Source organism: Triturus cristatus, chromosome 9, assembly GCF_964204655.1.
Source record: "Triturus cristatus chromosome 9, aTriCri1.1, whole genome shotgun sequence".
Classification (NCBI taxonomy): Eukaryota; Metazoa; Chordata; class Amphibia; order Caudata; family Salamandridae; genus Triturus; species Triturus cristatus.
In genome coordinates, this window is record NC_140592.1 from 818,985,225 (window position 1) to 819,012,797 (window position 27,573).

The 27,573-nt window shown below is 41.0% G+C and overlaps 1 protein-coding gene across 2 annotated transcripts in view; it reads left to right on the forward strand.

The window, feature by feature from the left end:
- Window positions 1-27,573, forward strand: part of GPR132 (G protein-coupled receptor 132) — a 182,666-nt gene that overhangs the window by 77,422 nt on the left and 77,671 nt on the right. The gene's annotated exons all lie outside the window — the stretch shown is intronic.

Here is a 27,573-nt window from a genome sequence, read left to right on the forward strand (position 1 = left end):
GTCCTTCTACTGTTCATACCATAGAAGCTATTTCCCCTTTCTCCTTTATATCTCATTTTACTAATTCTCTCCTTTATAATCACATCGTATCCTGCTTCCATATATATTTCCATAGTTCTGTTACTTTTTTGAGTCTTTACATTATGTTTATACTCTTCTCTGTCTTATTATTACTCCTTTCTCTTTCTATTTCTCAACTTAATTTGTTTAACCTGTTTATTACAATTTAAATGACTTTGTGAATTGTATCATGGAATGTTAAAGGTTTAAGTTCTCCTATAAAACGTCAGAGAGTATTTACCTATCTTTCCAATTCAAAATGAGATATTGCTTTGCTTCAAGAAATTCATATTGTTGACAAAGAAGTTGCTAAACTTAAACGACAATGAGTAAGCCATGTTTTTGCTTCCCCGGGTAATGGAAAAAGTAATGGTGTAGCTATTCTATGTCATAACCGTTTAGATGTTCAAATGCTTTCACAAGACTCTGATGATTTAGGTAGATGGGAATCTGTTTCCCTTTTAGTTAATAAAATACCCATTACTCTTTTCAATCTTTATGCCCCTACCTCTCCCGATAATACCTTCTGACCCACAGTTTTATCCAAATTAATGACTTATAAAGATGATTATCTATTGGTAGGTGGTGGTTGTAACATGGTTATTGAGCCTATACTTGACCGTAATTCTAAAACTAAATTTATCCCCTCTCTTATACACACTCAATTTACTTGTACCATTACACAAAGATCTTTAGTGGATGTATGGAGACTTTGCAACCCCACCCTTTTAGAATATACTTTCTTCTCCACAGTACACTGTTCTCAATCCAGATTGGATTATTTATTCCTTTCTCACTCTCTTGCACAAAACATCACTCAATCAGAGATTGGTCCTATACTTATTTTGGATCATGTCCCAGTATTATTAAATATTGACCTATTTCCTCCATCTCAGGGTACTAGACGCTGGAGATTTAACAACTCTCTTTTATTAGATCAGAATTTTACCCAAAATGTTGAATCTTTTGCTAAGACCTTTTTTCATGAAAGTTAAGTTTCTCATACTTCTCCACAAATCATATGGGATGCGTTTAAAGCTGCTGCAAGGGATTTCATCATTTCATTTGTATCCCGCAAAAAGAGAACCTCTTTAAATACTTTGAAATCCCTTACTGCACATATTAAACAACTACAGCACTCCTATTATTGTACAAACTCTAAATCCTCTTTGGAAGGTCTCTTGAAGTTAAAATTCACTTTTAATAAGTTGTCCACAGATAACGCTAATTCATTTATACTTAAAGCTTCTGCGAAATACTATGGAGGTCAAAATAAATTGGGAAAACTCTTAGCTAATTATCTTAAAATAAAAAAAGAACGCGCCAAAATCAATTCGATTCTTACCTCATCGAATCATATGCTTTATAAAAATGATGACATTCTGGCTGAATTTACCAATTTTTATCAAGAAATTTATACACCTGAGTCTCCTACGTCTCAAGATAGTATTTGTCAATATTTATCTTCCATTGATCCTCCTTCTCACCATAATGTAGACTTCTCTTCATTAGATAAGGAAATTGAACCACAGGATATTCTTAATGCAATCCGTACTATTAAACATGATAAGGCACCGGGCCCTGACGGGTTTACCATTGAGTTTTACTCTCACTTTTCTCAAATACTTCTTCCTAAACTACATCAACTTTTCCTTTTCTTTATATATTCTAAATCTTCCTGTGGTTCTTTCCAAGAAGCTCTAATTTGTCTCCCTCCCAAAGAAAATAGGGATCCCTTATTGTGTAAAAATGATAGACCCATTTCTTTGATCAATTTAGATTATAACAATATTAGCTCTCCACCTGGAATCCTTGTTACCTAAATTAATTGGTGGGGAAGAATGTGGTTTCATTAAAGGTCTTCATATTGCAGATAACATTAGACTATTTTTCAATGTTCTTAGTAAATCTTTTAAACACTCTTTAGCGGCCATTTCCCTAAATGCTGAAAAAGCATTCAATCGAGTCATTTGGCCTTTTCCTTTTTCTACTCTTTCCTGGTTTGGTTTTGGTAAAACTTTTATTGATTATATCTCTCTTTTATATTCATCTCCTACGTCATCTATTTTAGTTAATGGCCTTCTCTCTTTTTCATTTTCCTTATATAGGGGTGTTAGACAAGGGTGTCCACTTTCTCCTCTCCTCTCCTTTTCATTCTTGCTCTTGAGCCGTTTCTGATAAAGATTCGTTTGAATTTCCAAATCTCTGGTTTTTAATATGGTGAGAATCATTTAAAGGCCTCTGTTTATGCTGACGATATTTTACTTTTTCTTTCGCATCCACAGACCTCTCTTCCTGCCTTCCTATCAAAGGTACAACTTTTTGCTTTGGTTTCAGGATACAAATTCAATTTTGACAAATGTGAAATTCTTCCCTTAAATAACCTTTGTTTTCATGTGGATTATATTTCTTCGAATTTCAGTTGGAAACCTAAGAAAATTAAATATCTTGGCTTACGGTTGATGCCCACTATTAAAGAAACCGTATCCTTGAATCTACAAGAATTGCAACTAACCTTGAAAAATCTTACTTCCAGATGGAATTCTTTGTTCTTGTCCTGGTGGGGTCGTTTGGATATGATAAAAATGATGCTGGTCCCTATAATTCTCTTTTACATATCGAATCTTCCTATCAAAATTCCTCACTCTCAATATAAATTAATTTATTCCATCTTATCAAACTTTTTACGGAACAATAAAAAGCCACGTATGTCTCTTCAAAAACTTAAAAGACCCAAGTTTATGGGGGGTGTTAATTTTCCGGACTTTCACTCTTATCATATAGCATTTTTCCTCAAACAGTCTGCTTTCCTCTTACAAGAGGATGATGATGCGGACTTACCTTTATGGGTCAATATTGAAAAGAAGTTTTTACATCCGTTCTCCTTTAAAGAATTCTTATCCTTTACACGTCGACCTTTACCTTTGTCCCTTCCTATCTTTAATAATATATATTTTTAATTCAGCCTGTTTTCATTTGTCACAAATCCCCTAAAGATCAATTCTTGCAATCCTCCATTTGGTACAACCGCTACATTCGAATCAATAATAAAACTATCTTTTGGAAGGACTGGCATGCTAAGAGTCTTCTTTGGGTTTCTCAACTTTTTCACGATAATCTGTGCATCTCCGTTGCTAACGCTCAAGTGAAATTGTTATTGCCCGCGTCCTGGGAAACTAAATTCAGTTCTTTAATCACAAAGATTTAAAATTCTTTTCATGCTTTAGTTCCCTCACAGGTATCTTCTACTCTCTCATCTGATTTAATCACACTTTTGGAATATACCCCTTCTGCTTCTCAATTATATAAACATTTTTCACCTCAGTCATCTAATAGAGAGAAAACAGAAGTAGAAATACTCTGGGAAACAGACCTCCAAACTACTTTCCCTACCCACATTTGGAACAAGATTTGGTTAAAAATAAGACGATCTTCCAGAGCAGCTAACACCACGCAAACTCTTTTTTATATTTATAATAGAGTCATGTTCACTTCTCTTTCATTACACAAAATAAATCATTCTCTTCCACCTTCCTGTTGGTCTTGTTCCTCTAACAAAGAAGATTTAAAACATATGTTATTTGATTGCCAATATGTTTATACTTTTTGGACACAGGTTTGGCGAAAAATAAATACTATTTTTTATACGCAAATTCCCCTTACTTTTAATAACATTTTTTTAGGGAGTGTGTCATACGTTTGGGATTCCCAGTTAACCAATTTCTCCATAATAAGCCTTCTTCTAGCTGTTGTTTTTCAGCAAATCACAATGGAATGGAAGAACTGTGCAAATGTATCTTATCGAGCCTGGTGGTATGCGGTTTGTTATAATCACAGATTAGATAGGGCATATCTCTTTCCCATCTCACTTGCAATTAAACATGAAACCCTTTGGCAACCTATAACTACTTTTTTAGATACTTCTGCCATGAATGTTTGTTCCCATAATCCTCGCATTGAGGAAGTTCCTAAACCTCAATGATTGTTTTTTCATATATTATATTTACAATGATATATTAATTAATTTTCTCCTTGTTCTTTTACTCTCGAATTTGATATTATTCTGTGAAATGTGATTATAAGTATTTTAAGAACTTGATGACTGTCTTTCTCTCCCCTCCCCCCCCTTTTTAGGTCTCACCTACGCAGCACGCATGCGCTCCATAGGAGGGCCTCTTGTAATAAATTCGCTTTTTTGCCCAAAAACGTGCACGCATTGCATTGCTTTGAATGGCAACGCATGCACGTTTGGCGATTCCCTTGCGGGAGCAAGCTTTGAAACCATCTGTTTGTAATTAACAGATGGTTCCTGCTCGCTCCCACAAGGGAAACAGGTGCAGGCCCCCTCCTCTCTCCCTTCCCCCTGCTGCCTCCTCTCATCGTCAAACTTGCATTTACAGAGGCTGTGGACAGTAATTTCTACAATTACAACACAAGTTCTTCCTCCGTGTCTATGCCGGCCGTGCGCGCCGGCAGCTTTGGGTGTGTGAGCTAGGCTAGGGCTGCCTGCTCCCTCTCCCCCGCCCCCTCTCAGCTTCCTTCCGCCTGTTCCTGGAGGTGATGTGAGCGGCGGAGCAGCGGCATCCGACCATGGCCTCTCCTCCGCCTTAGCATGAGCAGCTTCCTCCACCGGCAATGAGGGCGTGGAGGCTGTGATTTTGCGCTGAATGTAGGTGCCGGTCTCTCCTCTGGTGGTGCCGCTCTCCCTGCGTGTCCTCTATAGTGTTTCGCAGCAGGGGCTGGCTGGGCCACAGGGCTCTGCATAGATGACCAGGCACCTCTAGAAGACACGCAGGGCTGGGAACGAGTCCACCCCAGATTGGCATGTTGCGGGCTCTGCTTCAGTCCTGCCTGTCGCAGACGCTGACTTGTCTGCCATTCTCCCACTAGTCCAGTCCTCAGAATGGGAAGGGTGCCTCACCAAGTACTGTCTTCTTATGGTGTTTGCTGCCTGCAGGTCTGTATTCTCATCCTTGTCTTTCAGGGGGATTTGTGGTAACGCCTGCAGCCTGACAGAGCTTATGCTGGACGCTGAGCAGCTTGTCATGGAGCTTGTGATATTAAGCTGATGCCTTTGCAGAGCTGTTACTCTGTCCGACATGTTTCGTGTTGTCTCACCATCTTGTGAGTAACCGATATTTCCACTTAGCCCAAAATGCACGTATATAACGAATTATAGGTTCCTTCAAGTATTTTCAATCTTAAGTATGCTCTTGTCTATTTCGCTCCACCTATATACCTTTTTTCAGTGTTGTCTCATAATCAGTCACTCATTAGCAAAATACATTTTTTTAAATTCAATGTGGCTGCACTTATTCCGAGTTACATCCTCAGCTTGGCCCCTTGCTTGCTGAACAACCGAAATAAAGTATGTCAGAGCTATAGGTGTTTATCTCCTAAGGCCACTACATACTCGAAGAATGTACTTCTTGCATTTCAGGAATATTAATTATTTGGATATAAGCCTGTCAAGAGCTTTCCTGAAGATCTCAAATTGAACAGAAATTATGACCGTCTAAAAGTAGTGTACAGTCTTGTAAACAAACTCCATAGCACTTTAAATCAAACAATATATATATCGCCAAGCACAATCTCCTAAAATGACTACTATTTTGATAATATCCTTTAAAATCTACGTAGTGGACAAATCCACTTACGTAGTTGGTGATAAAAGAAACATGCACACATTACATTACTTACCTAAAACTTCTTTAAAATGATTTCATAATTTCAAATTAACGTTTATAAAATATGTTTAAAGCATCTGACTCTCTTTGCTATCAGCACAATTATTTTTCATTACTATATTTGTGTGCTCAAATATTTACGACTTGCAAGGACTTAAAAAACATTCCCTCAATTAAACATTCGGAACCTGTTCATTAGAGATGGATGTTGATTTTTGGAGAGTATCCTCTCTGCAGAACACGTGAAGCAATTCCTGTAAACACAGACATGCTAAGAATGAATATACTTTATGGTATTAAATCAGTTCTGTTTAGGAACCTGCAGGGAGCTATTTTTAAAGAGACCAAGGGGCATATCATCAAGGACCGGCAATAATTATCGCTAAACGCACTTAGCGCTAGGATAATTTTCACCGGGTAACATGGTATTTTATCGCTGAGATACCGTGCTATTAGCAACGCTTATCTCAAAAGCGATAAAATTCCAAGCGTTAACTGCCAAATGTGAGATTATCACTGAAAATCCAGCGATAATCTCACAAAGTTTGGCGATAGCTTGATGATAGGGCAAGGCATACTTAGTCATGATATCCACCTTACATAGGATATCATAGCTAAGTCAGTCTTGAAGCAGGCGTAAGGAAAGTAGCGATAACAGAGGTTATCGCTACTTTGCTTGTCGCTCTGCAGGTTAGCGTGCCCATTGATAATTGGAGAAATGTCGCTTAGCAACATTTCTCCAGTTGTGTCAGGGCAGGAACGCCCACTTTGCATCTCATTAGAGATGCAAAGCTGGGCGTTCAGAATACAGGCGCTAATGCAAGGTATCACGCGATGGTGTGAACTTGCTGATTAGGCGATAAAATTACCGCCGCTTTTCGTCCGTTGCCTCGTTGATGATATGCCCCCAAGTCTTTAAGGGATTACAGTCAAAGTGGCTAAATATAGTCCGTGTGCATTTGGTTCACAACATGCTCATTTTATGTTGAGTTCTAATAGAACAACATAATTTAGCAAACGGTATCTGAGAAAGGCTTAGTCAAGTGTTGATAAAGTTTTATACACTTGAGTAGGTCTGTTTTCGGTTTGTATTTTATGCATTTCAGCCAGTTAGCCCACATTTTATAGTCGATCCTTTATGCGCCATTTATAAAACAATTAACCCTTTACCATCCCTGCACCTACGTTTGTGAAAGTAATTAACTCATGTGAAGTACAAACTACCCCATAATTAAACGACTTTTTAAGTTGCGCTGAACCCCCATTTATTTGTCAACAATGTTTTCTGGATGATAGTTGTACTTGAATTGAAGGAATGAAGGGGCGTATTATCAAGCCAGGCGATAAAATTATCGCCGCTTTAGCGACAGAAAACTGCCGCTAAAACGGTGATAATGGGCTTGATAATATGCTCTATGGAATTCCAATTGAAGTCCATGTTAGACGTCCTTCACATTTAACATGGGCTTCAATTAGAATTCCATAGAGCATATTATCAAGCCCATTATCGCCATTTTAGCGGCAGATTTCTGCCGCTAAAGCGGCGATAATTTTATCGCCTGGCTTGATAATATGCCCCGAAGTCTTTACGATCCAAAACATGAAAGCGTCCAAAATGTGTCGGTTATTTCAGGATATGCAAACATCTGCCCCCCCGCACTAGTCATAATGTAACAGATGACCTATCAATGTCACAGGCATCACTGGTGATAACACATCAGGAAAGACATGAATGAGCCAGAAATGAGTGATCCGTTTCCCATGTTTGCTCACAGTGCTTGTGTCTTGGAGTATAATTGCAGTACCTTCTGCTATTTGAACGTGGTTTTGCAGCATTACTCTTACATCTAGTGTCTAGGACCATAAAGCTTGTTTATCCTACTATGGCAAATTAATAGCTTTTGTTTTTTGTATTGTAACCAATAACTTTTTTGAATGAGCTTTGCCGGTGTCATTTTATTTATTATATCGATTAGTAGCCATCTGTGTTCTCAAACACAATTTCTCTTAAAGTGCCTTCTGGTGCATAGTTGCAGATGTGTAATGATCTGCTCCTTCCAGTAGTTTGTCTGTATCCCTACCTCTCAGGGCATTTTGGCACAGTGGGCTTTGAGCCCTAAGCATGTTCTTTAGCCACGCCTTGCACATGAGCCCCTTAACCTAAAGTGCATTAGGCATGTACTACTGCTTTACCCAGCAGGTTCTGGGTTTCTGGGCTCGGTCTTTGGCCAAGCCCTTCTCCTAGTCGGCCACCTTCAAAAAGCACTAGTCTCTACTTCAGTAGTGCCCTGAAGGCTTAGAGATCAGCGTACCAGTCATGCCATGCATGGCTTTGGAGTGTGCCCTGTGGTCTGTGTGAGCAGAGTGTGAAAATGACCCCATTTTAGATTGTTAGTAAAACCTTCTCGTAAAGATCAATCTGCAAGCTCAGTGAATCATATGTTAATGCAGTTTGTAAAGTCAGCAGCAATGCTATCCGACTTGCAAATGAAGATCCCTGTAATTCCTTCAACTAGCAGCACATCTACTCATACCAATTAACTGTAATTGTAAGGCTGCAGTCCCTCTTCCCATGGGTCGATGTCCCTGTAACAAATACATGGAGAGACAAGGCTGTATTTATACTGTCAACAAATACATGGAGGATGCAGCTGCCAACTTTCCTGTTTTACAAGCGTCAGGGTGACCTTTCTGATTGTGAAGCCTCCTAGAAGGTTGGGCCATTGTCCTCGTGCCTCACACTATCCCACTGAAGTTCAGTCTCAATCTTGTGAGAGCCTTTTGATGATACGCCAAGGATGTGAGAGTTATAAGCTGCCCACTTTTCATCCACCTACACAAACGTGTTGACTGTAGAAGGATGAGGCAGCTAAAGATGATTCAGCTATTTGGCTGTGTTAGCAGTTGTAACAAGGAGGACACTGTTCAAACATTGCTCCCGGGGCAGGAGCTGACAAAGGCTTGGATTCCCACCAGATCAGGGTGCAGGTAAATACCTTCCTCTTAACACAGTTGGGCAAGTCGGGGGAAAAAAATCAGTCTGTCTATTTATCAGTCTTCTTTGTTCTTAGCAGGTCCCCTAATGATTTTTGCACCCAGAGATGGTCTTTTCTTTTTAGATCGAGCCTAGCGTCAGCGCGCATGCGCTGGTGTTCTGCGAGGCATGCAGTAGTAGAGTATGCTGTGTAAGCCTCGCCCACTCTCCGCCCATGCTTTTTATTGGCTGGTGTCATTGTCCTTGGCAAATACTGGCTTCTGATTCATTATGAGGCTTGTCACCATTTGTTACCGCCCATAACGCCTGGACCTTTTACCTGGCTCGTTAGACGGTCGGCTTTATCTAGGGGGTCAGCACTATTTTGTTTATGGGGACAATGGTGGATGCAATCTTTTTGTATTTGTATCCTGAGCCAATAGGTCTCACCTTTGGGACCTTATTAGTGTTTACCCATGCAACAGTTGATGTTGTTGCACCAAGGATATTGTGCTGCATAACTAAATACTTATAAGTTCCCAAAGGCGAGACCTATTGGCTATGCCAATGCTTGTTTCTCTTGCATATTTTCTTAATTTGATAACTTATGTGCACATTTTTATCCTGTTTCATATTAGATTGTATTTTACTCATTTGCAAATAAAATCTCTTTTAAACTTAAAAAAAAAGAATGACTAACCACATAAATCTATAAACAGCACAACCACAGGGCCAATATGCCCAGATTATTCACATCAGTATTTGGGTATATCCAGGGACATCAAAATAAATGCGTAGTTGTTAATTCTACTTCGGGTGGTCGTTGGAGAATAATAAGGGGTTTGAATGGCAGGCAGGTGGCTTTCACATTCACGGCTGGTGGATGAAGGGCAGACACTGTCTCTTTTTAGTACATCTTTTGTACATATTGTTGAGATTGTGAAGTAAAGATTAAATATTGTGCACCCAAATCTAGTGTGGTCTTTATTGACTATGGGATGGAGAGGAATGTGTTAGCCGTTAAATAACCTTGCCTGGTCCTAGACAGCAAATGTTAGGAAAAGCAGAGATTCTTACATCAAAGGACAGTAACTTGGTAGGGCCACCAGGGTGATCTGTTGTTTAGTCAAACATACAACAAATGATGGGAGGAATGCTTGCAATAAGTCTGACTACTGGCAATCACTGGTGTAACATTCCAACCCATTGTCCTTCTGACTACCATGTCACCTCAGAGTAGACCAACCATCTGCAAATCAGTCTGATTCCTGCTCCAACAGGAACAGTCCAGCATGAACTGCCAAGCCAGGTCTTCACTGACCCAGAACACAAGCAACCCACGCCATGATTGGGCGTCCTCAGCCAGGTGTAGCTAGGTTCCAGTGCCACAGTGAGCAAAGAACCCACATCTGGGAATACCCTTCGTCACTTACGGCGTTACATTAAACACGCAAAAGATGATGGAAGAAATTATTACAATAAGTCTAACCACTGGGATTTGTTTGAGGTAGTATCCCAAACCATTGTTCTTTTGCCCATCATACCACCTCAGATTCTGCCCACCCATATGCAAATCAGTCTTTTCCTTGCTGCTATAGGAACAGTCCAGACCAAAAAAGCCAAGGCACATCATCTCTGAACCAGAACGCAAGCAACCCAGACCAGTTTCAGCCTGAATGGGCCTCTTGAGTTGAGTGTAGCTTGGTTGCAGTGGCACAGGTCTGTTGTTTAGCTCAGTGCCATTTTATAGTACAAAACTCTGCTTGGCAGCTCCCTTTACAAGTAAGACTTGCCTATGATGCAGCGTTTCGGAACCTAAATATTTCGCAAAAACCCTGCTCCATCACCTACATGAAACAATTCAGGGTCACTGAACCCCGCCTGAGTGGGGAAGTGAGAACACCTCCCCAATTTACACAAATACAGCGCAATGCCTGTGCCTAGTGTAGTGCTACATAGTGTACTCCACAATTAATAAGTAGTTTGAAAAATTCAAAAGGTTTCAAAATTTAAAAGCGATATTTTCATTGCTTGGGACTAAAAGTCATAAAAATGTAAGGCATGAGGAGCGTGATTGTTTTTAATTTTACTCTAGCCCCCTGCATGACCCTTACAGTGGGTACTGAACCACCTATTATGAAGACATTTTACACTGATATTGATCAGAAACTAAAGAGATGTTTCACTCTGTAAAGTTTGCCCTCAGCTATGCCTGGCACCTTGCTGAGATCCAGTGGCCTAGAAGGGAGGGTAGCCTGGTTAACAGCCAGGTTGGGAAGCTCCCAGAGCTGCTGGGGGTGCACGGGGAGTGAGGGGGCAGCCTTTATGTGGGAGCCTCTCTGAGCTCTCACTCCAGTTACAGTCGACTGGGGGCAAGGAAAGTGGTCCATGATAGCTACACTACTACAGGCAGCTAACACAACCATTTGAGAGCCATTTTGGCTCTCTCTGAAGTGTTAGTGCTAGAGGCAGTCCCTCACATAATGCTATCCTCTGCCGCAGTAGTATTGAAGTATCCACCTTCCATTCTCCTCCTCAAGTGGCATTGTATGTTGCAGTTCTGGAAAGCATCAAACATCACTCTTCTGCTGCCCCTGCCCTATTCCAGGGCTGTGAAAATTGACTATCCCGAGCAGCTGGCGGGTAGAGCGACATACCCTAGAAGGACTTACCAGTGCTAAGTGGGGTATGTGCATGACCACAGCGGGGAGTGAAATACCTCTCTTTGAGTGGCACGAACGTGACAGACCTGCCTTCGGTTTCCAGGTACCATCTCAATGAGTCTGGTTAGCCTCGTGGGGAGTGACAAACCTCCTTTTGGTTGGCAAGGACCATCTCAAATGAGTCTGGTTAACCTCGTGGGTAGTGGCATATCTTCCTTTGTTTGGCAGGGGCCATGTCACAAGTCTAGTCAGCCTCATTGAGTGATCTTGAAAGCAGTAAAAGTGGCCTCAATGCACCACCTATTTTGTTTAATTAGTGAAAGCGGACTCATACACAAAGTGGACAAATAAAATGGTTGGCACACAGGCAAAACTGCATACATCAAGACTGACATTTCTAATACCGAATGGCAGCACAGTGGCAGTAGCCCTGGGTATGTCATCTGAGGCAGACCCCATTTCCAGGGATTCACAGGTAATGGTCCAAAGGGAAGGCAAACATTATTTTCCCCCATTGCATCTGCACAGGGTCACCTAGCCCTACCCAGGTCCCCCATCTTCACTGTCCAGAGATGGTGATTCTTCAGCATCTCCAAGTTGGGAAATCAGGCACAGTGCCTTCGACAGATCAGCAGCCCCCCCACCCCCAGTGCCTTGCGAATCTTACGTGTGAGTAATCATACTTTACAAGACACCTAATTTATTGAGAAATTAGTTCACATTTTACCAAAGTGAGGGGCCAACGGAGGGTGAATGGAGATGATATTTGGGTGAATACCCTAAACCAAAGTCATCCCCCACCTCAGCATCAAAGCCAAGGAGTAGCCTAACACCACCTAATTTGTTTTGGGACTTAAACATTCTCGGGCCATATTGATTTTCCCAAAAACACATAAGCAACATTTCTTTATAGTGATACACTTCAAAATACGTATATCATGTATGTTTAACACCTAGATCAATACTAAGTTAGACATAACATTTTCTGTCTAATATTTCTCAAAATGTACTATCCAGTGCCATCCCCATGAAAATTTGACTTGGGGCCTCCAGATTCCCACTATGGCCCAACTTAGTTCTTGACAATGTGAACTTAGCCACTAGGATCCCCCTTGGGCCAACCAGTAATCTCGACCCTAAACCATGCCAGAGCAACCCAAAATGGGATTCCCCTGACACCTCTAGAAGATGGACCTCAGCAACTGGGCCATATCTTGGTCCCCTGGTGCTACTACCATTTCCCAACTCAGCCCCAAATCAGTGTAAAAGAAGTGTCCTTGGCCAGCCAAGATGTATGCCATATAGCACCCAAACCCCTTCCCTCAAGAATACCGCTTCTTCACTACTCTGCTTGGGAAAATAATTAGAGACTAATGCAAAATTGGTCGCACCATATAGAATTAGATGCCAAGGTTTATGGACAACCATTAATTTTTCTCCCTGAAAACAACGTAGCAGGGCAGAAAACCCCAAAAACCATACTTAGGAATCATAGTCCTGCAAGAAAAATGTAGCTAAAGGGGTGGGTATGTTGATAAAATGTAGAGGCCTTCGTTCAGCCAAAGCCGTAAACAGGAAGGCAGCAGGCATAGGAAGGCAGCAGTAGACAGCAGTTCACCAGCGGGCCTCCATCATATTGTAGAATGGAGCTCATTCACAGATACAGCTAAGTCCTTGAATACATTATGCTGAAACCCTGCACAGACAAAGCAGAGTCCATGCACAGATGGAGCTGAGGTCCTACATATATACTGGTGAGCTTCTTTACAGACAGGTGATTTCTTGGACTGATCCAGAGCAGATTCCCTGTGTTCCTAGAGCTGAGCCTCTGCACAGCTAGAGTTGTATTGATCCATAGACTGTGGTGCGCTAGCTTGCATGCAGAGTTCTTCTCTTTCAGTATTCAATCCTTTAATGCAAAAGCTGATCTTATTTGGGGATTGATATATCGGTCACCAGGTCATAATCTCTGGAGGTACCACAGGCCCCTCACCCAGGTTAGTTTCTGACATGGCCTGTCTCCGACAGGAAGGCATTCAGGAGGAGAAAGTTGGAGGGAGGATGAGAAACTGCGGAGAAAGAGAGGTAGACGTGATAGAGAAGAATGAAACAGAAGAGAGAGAAAGTGTGAGGCAGAATATAGAGGGGAGAAAGGCAGGTAATAGAATTGATAGGAGAAAGTGAGTGAAAAGCGAAAGAAGGAAGAATGTGAAGCGGGAAATGGCAAAGTGAGCGACGTGTGATCAAGCAGCACAACAATGATGATAATGCAGACTTTACCGCACATTTCACTCATTCGTTTTGCTCTGTTCTTGACCAGAAGACTGACTGTCACCTTGTCAGTGAGCAATGCTGGTGCTGTCTGTGAATTTTGCAGTAACTGATCATCAAAGAAACATTTTGAACACCCTTATGTTGTGCATTCTCTTTGTTTTTTGGTGTTTTTTTTTTTTTTACAAAATAAGCACTGGCAGGGGTGAAGGCATTGCACAGATGGATAGTCACGTGGCAGTCATCTTTTAGAATTGTACTAGGTGGGACGGTTAATTCTGAAACTGTATTCCACATGGAAGATCAAGCCTTAACCTTTCGAATATCTTGGTGAATTTGGTCTTTATTTAAGTTCATCTATAAAAATAACCATTGACAAGTCAATTTGTGTGGCTACTGTAAAGTTAAATGTTTTTGTTAAAAGCATTACTAAACCACACTGCAAGCCCGCCATGACACTGGCAGCATCCCTAGCACAAAGAAAAGGCACTGGGCATGGGGCTGCAGAAGGAAATGGAAAACGAGGTGCTGTCAAACAAAGAGGTACAAAAAGGACAGCAGTTGTGAAGGTTTCCTGCAGAACAGGTAGAAGTGGAGCGGCAGTAGAAACGCGGGTCCCTCTCACAGAACAGGTACAGATGGGGCAGGGCAAGCTTCACTTCCTTATACAACAGGTTCAACTGAGGTGACAGCAGTGCAAGCTTCCCTCTCTTACAGAACATGTATGTCCTGGGCAGCAGCAGTGTATGTTTCACTACATAATGGGCTCCTACAGTACAAGCTGTCTTTCATCACAGACTAGGGGCTTATTTACAAGCCCCTTGCGCCACTGATACGTCACTTTTAATATGTGGAAAAGTGACGTACTGGCGACGCAAGGGAATTGTAAATAAGGCCCTAGGTACTTTTGAACACCAACAAACATGCTTCCCTTGTTCACAGTAGGTAGCAGCACTGCAAGCTCTACCTCCATTTAGAACAGACATGGCATGGCAGCTGTAGGGCAAACTCTTCTCAGTGAAAAGCCATATACGGCTCAGGATGTGGTTTACACAGAGTTCTCAGGAGTAGGAGCTAAATTAATTGCCATGGGTATATGGCTGAAAGTGTGCGGCTGCTGCCAGTCTCTCATCTAAGTGGCATTCTAACAGTACCTGTATATGTAAGACGCTGCTAGAGATGCTTATGACATATCCTAATACTTCTGAAGTTCTTACACCGAGACCTGCCTGTACCACAACTCATACTTTTATCATATCCTGGAGCCTTGCTGCTGGTACTGAGCCTTAATGCTGCCATGTCCTGAAACTTGTGTTCCTGTAACTGCAAGCAAGTGCTGCTGCCCTCATATACTGTCAGTTCCTGCTGTCATACTGAGTACTGTTGTCAAGAGATATAGCTCATACCAGTCATCCTGCTTTTTCTGCCTTTGATGCATATGCTGTCATCCACTGCTGATCCATCTGTCAGTCTTCCTCCTATCACCTCTCCGGGCTTGGTTGGAGCAGACAAACCCCAGCGTGAGAGGATGGATGTGTGAAGCATAAAGCCTGGGAGGGCAGCTCAACCTTAAGGGTACAGGAGGAGGGATTTTCTGCAGCAGCCTCAGGCTCCAGTCATGGTTCCCTCAGCCGACACAATGTCTAAGCCTCCCCTAAGCTGCTACCTATTCCTTCCATCTACCTTTGAGAGCTCATCGGGCATCTATTTAGGTGGAAGAACATGAGCTCCTCACTGACTGGTGGTGCAGGTGTTGTCCACCACCTGGAACTACAGGAGCATGGTGCGAGGGGTGCAGCAGGTTGATAGGCATGCACACACCATCCCACATGCACGTGTCTATACACAGGTCTCGGTCTGGCTATCCTCATATGTCTCAAACTAATCCTGCAGCAGCGTCATATACTGTTGATGCTCACCATAATAAGAAGTAATCTATTTTTACACAGCTTCAGCTCCGTCATAAACATCGCTGCCAAAATTATTTGCCATGAGTAATTTCTGGTGCTGCATGTGCATATTTAATCTTAGCATCATTTAGCCAACCCTCTTTCATTCTGAGAAAAGGAAAATGTGATAGTGCAATTTTGGCTTAGGCATGTGTGTGTATTTTTAAAGGAAAATTAACTTCCAATCTCAAAACAGAAACATGCTTTACTTTTGTTTATGACATTGGTGCATTTCCTTCACGGCAGTTCATAGCCATACAAGAAAGGATTGCACACCCAAAGATTTATCAACTCTTCTACAGTAACATACATTAAAATATCTCAATGAAGGGGGGGGAGAATTTCGTGGGCTTTTTTAAACAATAATTTATTATTTATTTAGGTCCAGCATACATGCCCAAGAGATAGTGAAACAGAGTTGGTATGCAGTTCCTAATGGTATCGCAGGTTAAGATTAGAAACCAAAAGGTGCCTAGGTGTAAAATAAGGGGCAGGCAGGAGAAGAATACACTCCTTGTGGAAAGGAGACCCTCACACACCCAACAAGCGGGTGTCTTGCTTCATCATCGGGTCTTGCTCCTTATCGGGTCGGAGGTGCAATTCCCGATCAGGCACCCAGATGGGGCCTTCTTTGCAGAGATCTTTTTTTCCAATGCCGATGGGTGAGGTGCGTATGAGGTCTCCTATAATAATTTGTGTAGGTGCAAGTGATGTGTAAGGTGACTGAAGTAAAACAGGAGTAAGTGATCCACTCAAAACTATTTTAATGAAACGTGGTCACTACCCTGATTAAAACCAAAGTGAAACGCACATTATCACTTTTAAGTGTATGAGGATATGTGCTAAAAAGTTCAACATGTTTCTTGCCTGTTTATTTATTAAATGGCAATTCTTCAGGACCAAGATGTTAGCTACCTACACTTTTTTCGTGGTGGTCACAACCTCAGGGAGGTATCAGTGGTGACCACACTTACAGCACCCGAAAAATGTGTGGTACCAATGATTTTTACATCACAACCCTCATTAGACTGTGGTAACGCCAAGACCAGTGTGGGAGAGCACTAAATTATAGTGTCGATTCCGTAGTAAGGAAACCTCCGTGTTCCTACCCTCTCTCTCTCCACCATGGTACGGTCTGCCATTCTGAGTAAAAGGAAAATGTGATTTTGGCTTAGGCATGTGTTTGTATTTTTAAAGGAAAATTAACTTCCAATCTCAAAACAAAAACAAGGTTTATAGTTGTTGTTTATGATATTGGTGCATTTCCCTCACGGTAGTTCATAGCCATACAAGAAAGGATTGCACACCCAAAGATTTATCAACTCTTCTACACTAACATAAATTAAAATATCACAGTAAAAAAAAAGGTACTCCTTCATCTGAACCACGAACGCAGTTCCACCCTGATGGGTAAAGTGGATACATCACTATTAATAAATCATTACAGCTTTGAGAAATATGTAAATCTTTGCGTTATATATCATATTACACTTTCAAAGCAAAGTGTCTATGCACATAGACAAACCTGACCTTAAACGAGAGACAGCGTAGTCAAGGTGCAACTCCTGTTGAATATCTACTTATGACAATATTTTGCATTTGGTCTACTCACTAGATAGCATGAGGCACATAGGAAAATATCAAAAGAATATAAGTGCTCACAAGAATTGGTGAAGATAAACCTTTGAAGCATTTGCATCCACTTTCTGAACTCTTCACCTTTTTGTGATTGTTTTTTTACACTAGCAAAGGAAGAAGTTGCGGTGTAGGGAATAAGTCAACCTGGGGACCTAGTTTTGAATCCAGCTTGGCTCTTGACTGAAAATCGTGCAGTTCTGGGCAAACCTCTTAATCTGTGATGATTGTGTTACTGTGTGTAATTCAAAGATTGAGGCCTCCAATTCATGTATGCAATCTTGCGTAACTTCCATAATCCCCACAATGTACATTGCTCTCTTGCTTCCCAGCTAGGTCTGTGCTATATACATGTAAACACAGACATGTTTAAGGCTGTGAACAGATATCCTGCTTATTGCACTCTACGAGTACCCTTACTTTTGAGCTCCTAGCGCACGTCCATCATTTTGTGATATCCAGATAGAAGCTCCACTCCTCATAATTTTCTTTATCCCAGCTCACGTGCCATACCTTTAATGGGGATTATATAGTCTACTTCTTGATGACTGTGGGAGCACTTTTTGTGCTCATTGGGAGATTCCCTCATACACATCTTCTTGTTCCGTGGAAGCATTTGCTTATTATATGGCTTATGTTGTTTTTATGGAGAAAAGACACCTTTCCAATAAGTCTTCAGTGCTTTCTTTTCTGTGTATCAGACATGCACACAGTCACAAGGCACGCTCAGTACCAACCATCTTGCAGACATCTGATGGTCACAGGTTTGGTGGACACTCTTGAAGCTCCAACAGTGCTCAGTGGAAAGTATTGACAAAACCAACAGACCTGGCTTTAATGGCTAAAGCATGAAAAATACAGTCATACACCAACACTGTTTGCCTGTGTTAATACATTAAAGTCAGATTTATTGGCAATATCTGTTCTCAAACTGGCGCTGAGGATGTCTGTGCCCCCATTGCATGAAGTCATAGCCACGCCCTTGCAGTTTGATGTACTAGCCCTTGCACACCCGAAGTTTGGGTCCAGTTGCACCCCTGCTTCCACGTATCAACGATCTTAAGAAGCATTGCTCCTGATGTCTGTGCTTACATTGTGTTTCAAAAGTAATTTGTTTGCACTTGAAATGAAATGAAATGAAAAGAGGATTTATTGAGCGCGATAGCTACCCTGAGGCGTCCTAGCGCTGGTGGACGGCGTGTGAACTTCTTTGTGGGCAGCTTTTGTTTGCAGATGTTTTTCTTCAAACTGAAAACTAGCCCCACTGGTTTAAAAGGATAGTTCACTTTCATTCCTAAGAGACCAGTATAAGGCCGTGTCTGCCCTTATTCTGACACTGTGGACTGCAGCTGTGAAGAGTCTTTTCTCCAGGCCTCTGCCTGGCACCCCAGGAGAGTTAGACTGGCACTTGCCTGGGAGTACGTTTTATTTACAAACATGACCAGCTGGTGTGCCTGTACCGAGGTACATGTCTCATCAAGGCACATGTGATGGGTGGTGATGTATTACTATGTACCATGATTGTGATGCTTCGAGGTAGGACGTTTTGGTCCTTATTTCATTCTTTATTGATTTACAATATGTTGGAGCTCTGGGCACCCCTAATAAAACAGGTACTTGCAGCAGCGTGTAAAATTGGACTAATGGATTCATGGTCTGAATCACTGATGGTCCCTATCTTTAAGAAAGGTGACAGCCAAAATCCGTCAGCATACCGGCCGATATCTTTATTAGATTCGGTGGGAAAGGTCTTGGGCCGTATTATCTTAAATCGCCTCCAGGAATGGGCTGAAGATACAAACGCACTGACTGACTTGCAATTTGGATTTAGGGAAGGTTTGGGGACTATAGAACAGGCCCTAAACCTAACAATTCTGACAGAAAAATATACAAAGATAAAAAAAGGGAATTTGTACCTGGACCTCGTCGATCTCTCCACCGCTTTCGATTGTGTATCCCACAAGAGTTTGTGGCAGATCCTCGAAGCGATGGGAGTCGACCTAGTGCTAATCCAACTTATAAGGGAGTTATATTCAAATGGTAGAGCGAGGGTAAGGTATGGACCAAATCGAGAACACACAGTTCCTTTTGCTGTAGAGAGGGGGGTAAGACAGGGCTGTGTCCTGGCACCCTTACTGTTCACCTTGTATATAAATGGTTTAGAACAGGAGATGTTAGTGGGATACCAGGACCTGCCCAGGGTACAAAATCGCCCTATACCTATCCTACTCTATGCTGATGATGCAGTGATAATGGCACAAACACCTTTAGAACTGCAACGGGCACGGCACAGGTATAATGAGTTTATGGAAAGATTAGACCTAAAGATAAACGCCACAAAAACCTATATAATGACATGTGGGAAGGTCACAAAAAAGGAGAAAACTATTTTCATCGGTAAAAACAAACTAGAAAATAATAAAACATATCCATATCTGGGCATCCTTATGGACAATAAAGGTTCATGGAAGCAGGCCATTGGGGCTAAAAAACTTTTATTTATGAGGTCCACAACCACCCTTGTAAATTTCGCACAGAAATTAGGCAAAAGCCGCCATTAGAACTACTTAAGATCTACCAGGCCAAGTGCGTTAGTGCGGTCATCTATGGGCCAGGGATTTGGGGATACTGTAACGTATCAGAGTTACAGAAAGTTGAAAATGCCTTCATCCGCTATGTACTGGCGGTCCCACGATCTACATCAATTTATGTTTGCCATACAGAGTTGGGGCTGCAATACTTAACGGATAAAATAGGGGCTGAGCCACTTTTATTATGGCACCGTATTTGGACTTCTTTAAAAACAACTTTTTATGAGAGTGTTAAAAGAGATTCCTTAAAATTGGAGCAAGCTTTAGCTATCAAATGGTTGAAGTACATTAAGGATTTTATGACAGACTTAGCACACCCTGAATTTTTTAACGAACCTTTAAATATGAACAAAATTTCTAGGAAGGATTTTAAAAAACAATGTATGGCGCACTTGGAAGAACTTAGATTTCAAAGCGAAGCTCTTAAACCCTCGGTTCGCCAAAATCAGCTGATTTTGGTGTCCACTAAAATTCAACCCTATCTGACTTACCGTGGATCTGGTTACGATAGATTTGTATTGGTTCGTTTCAGATTAGATTCTTTTCACCGCCTAGTCTCATTCCCCACAATTAATGATTGGTCGAAAAACTTAAAACCTTGCCCCTGTGATGGAGTAGCTTCTCAATCAACTATTCACATTGTGTTATTTTGCAAATACAATAGGGAAAACAGAAAAAGGTGGATTCTTCCAATCTTAAATATTTGGGGTTTGAGGCAATGTCGTCCGGCCTATCTGACACTCCAATTTTTGGAGAATTAATGTTATACAAGAAAAATTTCACTATTTTTAAAAGCTGTAATTAAATCTAGGAAATATATATGAATTTATGAATGTATATAAATTGTATAAATTGTTTTTAAAGTATAATTTTATACGGAGTAATATTTTTATGGGAATACGTGAATTATGTGAAAATGAAATAAGAATACAATACAACGGGTATATTTTTATAATGAATTGATCTAAAAACTGTATTATGTATTTCTGTATTCTGCTTTTATGGTTTTATTTGTAATAGAAAACCGAATAAAGTGAAATTTTGAAAAACAAATATGTTATCACCCTTTTCGTGCTGTACTTTGATGTTTGAAATGGAACATGCGAGCTTGTTCATCGGTGCTGCTGCAGCCCTTGGTGAGCTCCTAAGTGAAGATGTGGGTACTTTCCAGAAGTCTGCTACTGCCTGCCAGCAAGTAAACATCGATGTTTTGGTATCATAAGTGGTGTGTTGAAATGTTATATAAGCACGTGTCTCGCTTAAAAAAGCTGTGCAAAAGAGGAACACAGCGGGGGTGACCCAGGGCAGATTTCTCGCATTAATGCATGGGCAGGAAACAGGCAATGTCTGCTAAAAAGCTTAAACATCTGACGAGGTAAATGTCACTGATTCTAAAAACCGCGCGGGCTTCAAGGATGGGCTGCAAGTATAAAAACTGAAAGAAAGGCTGTGAATAAATCATATTCACTTTTTCTCTTTAGATCTATCACCTTAGAAACTGTGCTGGAAGTATGTGGAGACCGTCAAAAATAGGCCGCTAATTACAAATAAGCAGAAGGTAGTAAGGTGGATGTGTACAGAAAGTAGACAAGTTTGCATTCAAACTATCCTGATTGACCAGCATTTCTTTGTCACCACAAAAAAAAGCATTTGCAATGTAATAGGTCTCGCATTTGAGAAGAGTTAAGCTATTGGCATTGTAAATGACAATGCCTTTTATTTATCTGTTTTGATAATTAACACATAATTAAAAAGCATTGTCATTTACAATGCCAATAGCTCAAACACTTGTAAATGCGATACCTATTTCAATTCAAAGAAGCAGCCGCCATTGTCCCTGGCTGCTTGGAAAGTGAAAGCGTGCATGGTGCGCTGAATGTTGCAGGAAAGCATGTTGTGCCTGCAGTAGGAGAAGCTCATTAAAGAAAATAGTGCATTTTTAGAATGCTGGTAATATTATATGTGAATTTATTTATTGTCTACTGAAATATGAATTTGGGTATTATGAAAGTTTGTTCTCCTTTCTATATACTATGTTAAACATGTCTATCTTGTCTGCTATCTACAATCAATAAAAAAATATTTTAAAAAAGATTTTTGTTACTTTTCACCTTCCGATGCTTCCTATTCAAAACTGCTTAGCAAGTCGTTTGGCGATTTCTAACTCCAATGGAGCGTTTTTGTTGCTTTTAGCAGCATTTGGTTTATTTTTAACCAACTTCAACACAAATGAATTAAAGGATTATTGTCCAACACAAAAAAAAAGAAAATAGTGCTTACAGACTAAATAATATTATCGAGAACAGTGGTCCCTAGACGCACAGCAATGGGGTAGGGGAATGGATATAGACCCGGTCAGTACTATATTTGCAGAACTTGTCCAGCCGGACAGAGGTCTAATATTTAATATTTTGAATCAAACAAGAATAATACAAACAACAATTCAAGTGGGACAAAAGCCTGCATCCTACTTGGTCAGGAAGGACAAACAATGGGGAACACAAAAGGCTCAGGCAGAGCTGTAGGTTTGTTAAATACACAATTTACAATATAACAAACAAATCACAAAGAAACACCTTTACACATAAAATGGCAAGTTAGACAGTGTATCAGGTGTATAGGGTGTCGACGGCATTTCAATCCATATACAACATGGATGGATCATCATCAGGACATTTAAAATTATCATGCCTGTGTACAATTGCCTGTAGTAAGCGTTGAAAATTCCAGCGCAGATGAAGATAGATGAACGGCTGACAGCACAGTGGGCGAGCAGCAGAACCACGAGGAAATCCCAATTGTATGCAGGGGAAAACGGACCGCTTAAGGCATCAGAGGCGATGGCGCTGTGTTACACAAATGTGACCCATACAGTGATGGGGAAGGCAACGCTCGGTGGCGTGTAGTTGAGATGCAAAGATGAAGAATTGAATCCGCCAATGCGGGCTTCTGAGTCCAGACAGGGAATCCTCAGTCCGAGTTCCTGAAGGGCAATCAGTGTGTTCCAGTGTTCAGGATGCAAATGAATGGACCCTGACAAGGGCTTGGTTATTACATGTGGTTTATTTTTAACCAACTTCAACACAAATGAATTTTAGGATTATTGTCCAACACAAAAATAGAAAAATAGTGCTTACAGACTAAATAAGACATACCGTGTAAGAACAGAAGTAAAAGGACCAGTCCTCATAGGAGGTTACAAATGTAGTCAAGGCGGTACTAAGAAGGGACTAACAAGCCTTATAACATATCAGAAGCCAGCATTTACAAAGGACAATGACACAAGCCAATGAAAAATATGGGCGGAGAATACAGCATGCCTTGCAAAGCAGCACATGCGCTGCCCACGCTCGATCTAAAAAGCCCAGCTTGGCAACGCTGACATCTTGACTCCAAATCTCACAAGATCACAGCTTCAGTTCTTCATCTTGCCAGGCATCAGCCATCTTGTGGTCAGGCTGTCCTGATGTTCAAAAACAGAAAATTCAGTAAATTGATCATGACTGTCAGATCTGCTCTCAAGTTTAGGAAAAAACTAAAATACTGCTGCACTGAAAAAATACGACGATCATGGATTACTTTGTGTTTGAATATGCAAATATCATTATAACTGATTGAGACAAAAATTTTGATGCTTGAGATACATTTCAGAAGTAATATAGTCTCTCATATTGTAGTGCAACCACTTCATACGAAGTGGAATGTTACAACAAACAGCCAAGAAATACTCATTTTCAGAGAAGTCAAATCCCCCTTAATGTATATAAAGTGATAAAGATGATTTTACATTTTTTTTAAATGTGTACTGAACGTTATGAACATTTCTGCACTAATACACTTCACTTGACAGAACTGTATTTTCCCGTGCTTGGCTAAACTAGTCCAGAAGTAGGGCTAACTTCCATATTGGAATTGCAGCAGCCATGTTTCCATTTCTCTGTTCACCACACGTAAACAAAGGGCTCTTCCTGTGTATGATACTATAAGCTTCTTTTAATGTTTTGGGAACCTAGATTTGTACTGCCACATCTGATGACATTAGGTCTGAAAAAGGCATTTTAATATTCAGTTAGGGAATAGTGCTAAGATGATGGCATTAGGTAACGAATAATTCTGTGCTGTGATTTGTTTACCATTGCTCACCTTATGCCTTCTCTATAGTTTGCAATGAGTCCTGTTGTCAATTTCCTTAAAAGATAGTGCATATTGGAGGTGAGCCTTGTCCTCTGACTTCCTGACTCTCAAGACTGAACCTCTTTCAGTTTGTCTTATGCTTTGGACATGCAATCCTTTTGCCTTGACTTCATGTCATTCTATTGTTTTTGATTCAGCCTTATCCTAATTCCCTATATTGATTTACTTATTACGACTGACTATTATTTTTGGCTTTTGTATTCCACTTTGAATTATTTCAATAAACTTTCAAGATTTCTAATTTACTACTTACTCTGAGAGTTTATTTCCTGTAATGCTAAGTACTTAATGTGTGATGGGTGCCATTTAGGGACACATTGCTTCATACATGCTCGAGGTTCAAAATCGTCCCTGATCCTGCGTAGGATCTTATCTGATAAGTTAGTGGTAACAGTAGTTAGGCATACAGCTGTGTTGTGAAGTCAGTACTTACTGAAAATAGATCTGCTTGACCAATGCTTGGTTCTTAGGTGACCAAAATGTGTTTTGGCTAGTAATGTGTGATTTAGGAACCAACAGGTTCTAGAATTATGTAGCTTAGCCCCAAAGACTTTGCAATTTTACTATTTTTGTTCTGCAGTGTGGGGAAATGCATGATATAGGTTTTAAAAGACATATTTCATACAGTGTTAAATTTGTATACTTCTGCAGACAGTTTCGAAGTCAAAGATTTAGCATTTGTGTGTTAGTTGTTCCTTTTACATGTGGTGTTGTCTGCTGGTTCACAAATTACATCCAATGTATCATGATTAAGTTGTTATCATTTCGTGCAATGTTGTCATGTAGAATTCAGAAAACATATTTTGATACTTTTTTGGCAGGGAGTTTTATGTAGTGCGAATTAGACCCGAAGGTATCAGAGCGATTTACATAAGCACCAGTTATGTTGCGGACGGATACATTAATTTTGTTAGGCACATGCAGATTAAGGATTTGCCCAAAATCACATGATGTTAAGCATCCCTGCTGAGACTCAAACCTGGTTACTCAGCTTCGAGGTTGACCACGCTAGCTGTTAGGCCACATTCTCTCCCCAAATTTAACCTGAGAAAAGATGGAAATTACTTTTTCAATTTTCAAAAAATGAAGCACGGAATGTTTATATCGCATTTACATTTGCTTGCCAATTGTACTAATTTGAATAATGCCTGTCTCCATTCACATTATAGTTCCAGTTTTTCAATGATATTGCCAATGAATGGTAGATGAGTGATAGGCTGGTAGTTGGCGATGCTATCAGGGGGTAACATATGTTACATTTGGAGTATTAGAATCTGGCTTGTGATTCCTTTTTCAAAATTCAATCCCATGAATCTAGTGGGCTTTCTATCCCCTGGGTCACCACATTTTGTGTAAAATCCCCTATATGGTATACCCGAGGGGCAGAAATACTTTCTAGTGCCCAGAGGTCAGCCTGATTATAGGGAAACCCCTAATTCTGCCCCCACAGGAACAGAAAGGCAAAAGCTGCCTGGCCGTGGGGGTTGTGGCTCAGGGCCAGGATGGCCATGCTCTCTGGCCATTCTCTTTAGGTCACACCAACTCTTGGTGTCTAGACAATTTTCTGCTCCCTGGGGAGGGTATGTTGCGGTTAAGCCCACAATATGCTTCCTATGATGGCAACGACTGTCTGTGCCCCATGGGTGGGAGAGTGAGGCCCGATGTGAGGAAGGGCCAGTTTCCCTCCCCATATCCTTTTTCTTGTCTTTTTTCATTGGTCTTTCTCTCCCATTGGGGAGGTCACAGTAGGGTTAAACCCTGCAAACTCCTAATAGAGAGGTGCCGAAAGACTGTGGCCGGCAGTAGTGGAGTCTGTCTGATGTCTGGATAGATCAGCATCCTGTCCCATTAATTTTTGTTTAATGATATGCCTAACGGACAGTGGGTTTTCTGTCCCCAGGGGCAGAAAGACATTCTAGGATCATGGGGTCAAGGGTGGCCCGATTCCAGAACAGGCCAGCCCCACCCGTTCCTTTCTATTTTTTTTGCACTGATTGTCCTAATGGGTAAGCACTTTGAGAATACACCACCCAATTTTACCCCCCTCGGGGGAGGGGGGCCAAAAAAGACTGTATGTTGTCCTAGGTGGTGGGGAGCTTCAATCCATGCCTCGTCAGCTCTTCCTCAACTTGAAAATATTCTTAATGGCCTAGTGCAGAGGTTTCCATTGGGGAGAGTAACCACTGGAAATCCTCTTTGAGATCGGTGCGCAGGACACTGAGCTGTGCCTATATGTGCCAAGTTTTGGACTACAGCTACTTTCAGTTTCAATTTCAATAACATTAGCACATGGGGCATACCAAAAGTCATCCAAAAGGAAAGAATTATCTTGGGCTGCAAGGCAAGTTGTACCCCTGCATCCCAAGGTGGGGGCTCAGAAGCTGAATCCCTTTGGTAAGAGCCCTGTGGGCCAGTACATGACCTCCATGTCCTCCACACTCTAGAGCAGAGGTCGTCAAACTGTGGGGCATGCGCTCTGGGGTTCTGAAATGATCTTGGGGCATGGGGGCATCAGGCTGAAAAAAATGCTGTGTTTTTAGTGAAAGAAAACATTGTCTCTGAGCACTCAGTAACATGTCAGTAGTAATGATTTTGTCACTCACGTCCTGAAGGTGTCAACATGGGGGAGTCCCAAATAACCTTCAAAGTGTCTCACACTGTGGCTACTTTTGCACATTTAAGCTACCAATAGGATATTGGCAATATTTTATTTGATTGCATTTTTTTAAGGGCATAGTTAAACATAATTCCAGTGTTTGGTTGTTATATACCTTCAGAGATGCCGATTTGATGGAATTATTGTGAGAAATGATGTTCGTCATTATTGGGGGGCTTCATAAAAGTTTTTACATTGGGTGTGCTGCATTAAAATGTTTGAAGACAATTGCTGCAGAGGTACCATAGAGTACATGGAGCTTGTGTCCTCTGCGCTGAAGGGGTTAGGGAAATGTGAGTGCCTCTATTAGATTGGTAGGGCAGTTGGAAAACACTGAGTAGGTTATTGGCACCTAACTTGTCTGAAAGTAGGAAAATAACTACTACTTCTAGGAGTTTGGAAATGTAAAGAGTCCAGTAATTTGTCTGTAGACAGGACTTCAATGGCAATAGAATTTGTCTTGGGAAGTGGTATGAAGATGGTGTGCAAGTAGGGAACAAATTGCACACCATGTGATTATTGGCATTAAAGTGGATTATTCACATTCAATTTTTTCTGTGTTGCAGGTGGCTAAAGGAGAGGCCACAAATGTGTGTTCAAAATTATCTTGGCAATGATATGTTTTGGTTATTAATGGAAATGGGAACTGAATTTATTGAGGCACAATAGTTGTTTTTTTGTTAATGAATGGAAGGTTTCAGGTTAGACTAGAGCTGGATCGTTTTTCGTTAAAGTATGGTCCTCAATGAGCTATTAAGAGGAGTTCACTTCAGGACTTTGAAGGGTTTGAGATCATTACTTAATAAATCACAAAGTATTACTTTCAGGAATTATTGACTTGGTAGATACAGTGCTGGAAGTATGCTTTTTACAGGAATGAAACAAAAGATTTT